We start from the raw sequence: 6,029 nt of genomic DNA, 5'->3' as shown, positions 1-6,029 counted from the left end.
TGGAACTGGTAAAACAAATCCATTATCTTCACCAAGCTACCATAGTTCAAATTCCTCAACCCATTACTTTCAGTATTTCTATGTTGAAGAATTTGACTCTCTCCCTTTGAAGACTTTCTACTTGATGCTTTTCTCAGTGTTTCAGTTCGTCGTACTTCAAGTTGTATGTGTGTATGTTCGCTTGTTTGTCATCTTTTGGTACCTAGTATGCATGCTTACTTATGTCTTTATGACTTTGTCTTCATTCTGAATTGCATATGTAGCATAGTTTTCATTCCGATGTGTATTTCATCACTCTGTTATTCGTCAAGTACAAGTTTCTTTGACGAATTTATAGAAATCTCCCATTCACCCCCTCTAGCCGATAACTTGCACTTTCACCTATAATTTTCATAATCCCTAATAGCAACAAGAAAATATAAACTTTGTAGTCGTGTATTCACACCCTCTATTCAACACCTTTGATTCTGCAATCCTCCATGTGACCAACAATATCATACATTTTGATGGAGATCTTTTTAACATCACATAAAACTAACTCAACGACAAAGTGAATACTTTGAACGCCGAGCATCAAGCATAGAAGATATCTACTACTATCGGAGAAGATGGCGGTTTAAACATGCTGGGAGTGTTTCCTTGGTTTGACCTACAACCACCTACTAAAACCCCATCTATTGCATTGCTAGGAGCTTGTCGGGAAGTATGTATGACTAACCTATCCTTGTTTTTATGATGATAGAACACACAAATCTTGCTTGGAGAAGAAGTTAGAACCTTGACCGATAAGATAGATCACATCTCTACCTAATAATGAAGGGATTATTGCTTCTAGCGGTACTTCATTAAAATCGCCCCTAAAGTTGCAAAATATTACCCACCAATACCACCTATAAGTGACAAAATACGTTTTGTAGGGAATGCCTTCTTGGGCCGGCCCAAGCATAGGGACCTACTATACTGCGCTCTGCGCGCTAGAGAAGACACAGGGCGCCCGTATGGGCCGGCCCATGTGCGGGCGCCTTTTTTTCTATTTTTATTTTTTCTACTTTATATCATTTGGAACTTCAAAAAACTTTTGAGATTTAAAAAACTGAGAATTTTGAAATAAAATGTTCAAGAAACATAAAGTGTTTGTGAATTCAAAATGCTCGGGATTTTTCTAAAAATGTTCGCATATTCAAAAAAATGTTTGCAGTTTTGAAAAAATATTCGTAAAATAAAAGAAGCCCATGATTTTGAAAAAACTTCCGTGTATTAAAAATTATTAATGAAATTGAACAAAATGTTCATGCATTTTAAAAATTTCCTAAAATTTAAATAACAGACTGTGAATTACAAAAGGGTTTATTGATGCATAAAATGTTTGTTGATTCAGAAAATATTCATGCATTTCAAAAAATGTTCATGAATTACAAAAAAAATTCAAGCAATTCTGAAAAAATGCCCGTCTATTCTAGAACTGTTCACCGATTCAAAAGAAAATGCTTTAAATCCGTTCACGGTATAAAAAATGTTCACAATTTTGAAAAAGTGTTTGTAAATAGTAAAATTGTTCACGATTTTTAAAAATGTTCCCAAATTTGTAAAAATGTTCATGAATGATCGTAAATATGTAGTTAAACAGTAATGCTTCTGAGTCTTTGTGACTATATACCCGCATGAATTTTGAAGAATTAACTGCGGGGGTGGATGAAAATATTATAGTATGTTTTTTAAAAGATGCTTCTTGAAATTCAGAATAATTCTCTGAATTACCAAGTTTTTTGACAACCATGACATTTTTTCGAAAATGTGAACATTGCTTCAATTTGTGAATAAAGTTTAAAAGGAAACATTTTCTCTCATTTGTGAACAATTTTTTCAAAATCATGCAATGAGAGGTGAACAAAATGTGGTCATCGTCATTGAAGATCATGATTTTTTTTCTCCTGTTGCAACGCACGGGCCCTTTTGGTAGTATATATAAAGGACCTAAAGGCCCTTCTGAAAGGCCAAGCTCTTGACTTCGTTGAAGTAAGACAAAATTTCCGTAATTTATTGTTGTAATATCTGAGATAACGAGATAATTTATGCCATAGGTATGTTACTCGCGGGGGGGGGGGGGGGGGGGGGGGGAGGGGGGTGCTGAAGATGTGTAAGATCTCATATCGCGTGTCTCATCTTGCCAAAGTCAATTGTTCTATTCTTATATCTTTCATCTCAACGAATATGCCTGCATATATGTAAATACATACAAAATATGTATCTGTATTCATGGCCAGAAGATACAGAAGGAACAACAAATTTGGAACACAATGCGAAGGAGGCTACAGTCATATGGACTAGGATGTCTCTTTTTCTAGTCGTGACAAACATGGAGTCATGTTTGGTTTGATCCAACTTGGAGGCCAAGCCATTCCAATGTGTAAGATAATCCTGGAGTCCAAGGCAAAATCACAACTTACACATAATTTGTTGAAGTTATACACGCTTCAAGATCGACTTGAGGGTTTGACACACTCTACATTGACAATCGCGTCAAGAGCCTTATATTGATTTCTGGAGCTTGCTCTACATTGACAGTCACGCTGAGAGTCTTAGATCAATTTTGGGAGCTCGGGCCGCTAGGGTTTAGCTCTTGTTGGTGACCATATGTTTTGTATTCTCTCTTGAAGTTAATATGAAGATCAACAAAGGTAGGAAGTAGGGATGTTACCCACTCGTGGTCCTGGACCTTGGTAAATCTGGTATCCCTATCTATTTCGTTACTTCGAGATCTGTTGGCGAGATCTTTGTACCGCGTTGTATCTACGTTATCCAGAATTCCATGCATTGACACCCACGATTAATAAGGAATTTCTATGATACACGATGAAGCTAAAACAAAAGGGAAACTAGTGTTTCACCTTCATCTCTTCGATGCCTTCTCACTGCACGATGGCAGCTTATATATTTGTAGCTTACACGCTTTTTTTGGAAATGGAGGCGTACCCCCGGCCTCTTCATCATAATGATGCATGCAGAACTAAATGATTTGGCTTTTTGAACGCAAGACAGCAGTAAAATTCGTGAATACAGGTGGCCTGTGCCTGAGCCATATTGATACCATGGTCTGCTTGATGTGGACATATATGATGTACCCAAGCTTGGAGGAAGGACACTCTGACTGCTGGAATTTACAAGCTTTGTTCAAACTTCAAACACTGGACTTGAGCTAAATGCACGCAGTTGGCCAAGACGCGTCACAATATTACCAGGTTCATTTTGGATGATCTATTTATTCATTCTAGTGCTCCCATCTTACCATCGGAAACCTGACCCGGCAAATGACTAGTCTTCTCTACTTCTTCCACGGATGGATAATCAACAGCACCACAAGAAGCAGAGCGATCGCCGCAGCGGCCAGAATTATGATGGCATGCGTCTTGTCCTCCTTCTTCCACCGGGCATCCACTGCAGCAGGACCCTGCAGTTCAGCAGCTTAAAGTATAAGCAGCAGCTCAAAATGCCTCACTACGTCTAATTGCCAGGCATTGTCGCGATGCCTTGATAGAATTATAAGCTTGGCACTTGGCTCGTCGGTCAGGAATTCAGTCAGAGTTCTATTCACTGGCCTAACGAAATCTTGAGGGGTCCGGTCAACCATCACTTGATAATTCGCTAGGTTCAAGATATACAAACATGATAGAAGTAAGCAGAAACATCTCAAACAATTTTCCCTTAGACGGTGCGGTCATCAAGCATGGTCTTTGAGTAATCCTGCCTCGGTGTACAAAAACCACACTCCTAAAACAATACTCTATTCACCTGAGCGGTCAGCTTGGTAAGCTATAAATAAAAAATTCAAAAAATGATACTCCATTCGTTCACAAATATAAGATATCGTAACATTTTAGCGTGTTTGTTCACTCATTTCAAGTCATAGAAATATTCAAGACATCTTATCTTTGTGACTGGAGGGATTAAGTAGTGGGGTCACCGGCTGTGGTGGATCAGGACCCTGTTCTGTGTAAGTCTAAAAAGCACACGGAAATGGCACCACTCCAGCTCTCTTATAAGAAAAGGCGTCAGACCCCGAAATGGCAACGCCATTATGCAATGCACGTTGGCTGCACAGTCTCTCAATAAAGTTGCGCTCCTGTGACCCAAAATTCTGCAAGCCTCAGTGAAGTTGCGCGGATATTTCACTCAAGTTTTGCACTCCCTCTAAGACGCAATACTAGTAGATGACACTAGACTGAAATCCTACTCGGTTTATTACAAGGATCAATCTCCCCGGCCAAACAAAATCAAATAAAATTTCAACGATCAATCTACACATACCCTAGACGGCTAGACGGTACAAACACTGTTCTTCCCCAGCATTTTCTGCTGGACTGAGCACACGAACAGATCGCCCGATCTCGGACACAATAGTACTACTACTGGAGAAAACCACCTAGCTAGGTAGGTCACTAGTTCCAAGGAAGCTGCTGCTAGTGAAAGATGCATGTCTGCAGAGCCCGTCAGTCAGGTACGTTCATGTATCTACTACCGATTCCATGGTTTCTGCATCAGCAGAATCATCACAGCAGAAAAATGCCGGCGATGTACACCAAGAACGCGTACGTACGTAAGGAACTAGAACTGGCCCTGTAGGCTTTGGCGGCTTGAACCAAATGCCAAAACGCCGTAAATCCATAGAAGCAATCGTCACGAACGGCTAACTTGACTGATTTACTACCGGTAGGGTCGAGAAAACAAAGCACAGTTAAGTAAGGAAAGAAGCAGCATCGATCTATGTCGACGGAAATGATATTGTGAGTCATATTACCGCCGCCGCTGGAGGATTGGCCACGTTGTTTGCTGCTGCTGCTGCCGCCGCCGCCGGAGGAGGAGGAGGAGGATCGGCCACGTTGTTGCCCGCCGCCGCCGCTGCCGGAGGATTGACCACGTTGCCGGCCGGAGGATTGTCCATGGCGTGCCCGTGCAGAGAGGGTTTTTGGAGACGGAGAAGCGTGTGTGTGCCGGTGAGAGACGAACGCTTTGGCCAGCGATGGATGAGCCAAGTACTGGTATAGCCAGTAGGCGGTGAGAGACGAGCGCTTTGGCCAGCCAACCGAGCAGAATAATTCGTTTCTTGTTTAGGGCGTAGCAAAGGCTCCCGTAGGACGGCCCCGAGCAGGCACCTGTTTTGGGGAAAATGTAAAAGCGGCGGTAGCTGTGAAGTGTGAACTGTGGACTGCGTGTGGCCAGAGGGTGACTTCCCCTTGACGACATCACGTGAAACCCAAGCTCAGAAAATGGCTGCACTATCTATCACTCGTATAAAGCACGCACACACTAAAGATATTGCAATGCAACTGCAGCCTGCACGTTGCAACATCTCCACGATTTGCTCGACAGCTCGAGCACCATGTTCCTGTGATTGGCTTCACTGGCTCGTGAAAGAATTGCTAGATTAACGGGTGAAGATGGGAGTTTTTTCTTTCTTTTGGAACCGCAATTAGTAGAACAATAGTTCTACGGCACTTTCTTATATAAGTGAAAGTAAATATGTACTAACAGGGGCAAAATAAAACAAAAAAAAGAAACAATGTCTGAGCCTTGCTTCGGTACACCCCCCATGCAAATTGTATAAGAGCAGTATGGTCATTGTAACTTAAGGTATACCCACCTCCATGTGTGGCACGTACGAGCTGTATGTACTATATAGACGTACACAAACCGGCGCACACACCCCTTACACCATGGGCTCGGCCCATTTTCAAAATGCCGCTGGTGGTGAGATTTGAACTCAGAACATCTCTTCAATTGAAACAAAGCAACCAACTCAGCCAGCTCACCTGATATGTTTAGTAATACTTCTTTTTCTTCTTATTTTCTATGCCTTCCGAACTCTGTTCTTTTTTTTGTTTGGCCGGGTTTTTCATCGGTTTTCACTCCGGTTTTTCTTTTCTTCTTACTTTTTTTCTTTTTTTACTTCCATCCTGGGCCTAGCCCATTTATTTATCTTTTCGTTCTTTAACCATCACAAACTAGGTGCGTGAGGTAGGATTCAAACTCTC

At 41.4% G+C, this 6,029-nt stretch overlaps 1 long non-coding RNA gene across 1 annotated transcript; it reads right to left on the bottom strand.

Annotated features, from left to right (window-relative positions):
- Positions 1-3,021: 3,021 nt before the first annotated feature.
- Positions 3,022-5,121, bottom strand: LOC125541441 (uncharacterized). The gene is made up of 2 exons (XR_015615055.1): positions 4,796-5,121; positions 3,022-3,448 (listed from the first exon to the last, which is right to left on the bottom strand). It is a non-coding gene; the product is annotated as an uncharacterized LOC125541441 (long non-coding RNA).
- Positions 5,122-6,029: the final 908 nt, after the last annotated feature.

The sequence above is a fragment of the Triticum urartu genome, chromosome 2A, assembly GCF_056163025.1.
Source record: "Triticum urartu cultivar PI428250 chromosome 2A, HENAU_Tu73, whole genome shotgun sequence".
Lineage (NCBI taxonomy): Eukaryota > Viridiplantae > Streptophyta > Magnoliopsida > Poales > Poaceae > Triticum > Triticum urartu.
The sequence above is the reverse complement of the archived record's forward strand: the minus strand, read 5'-3'. Positions and strand labels throughout refer to the sequence as shown.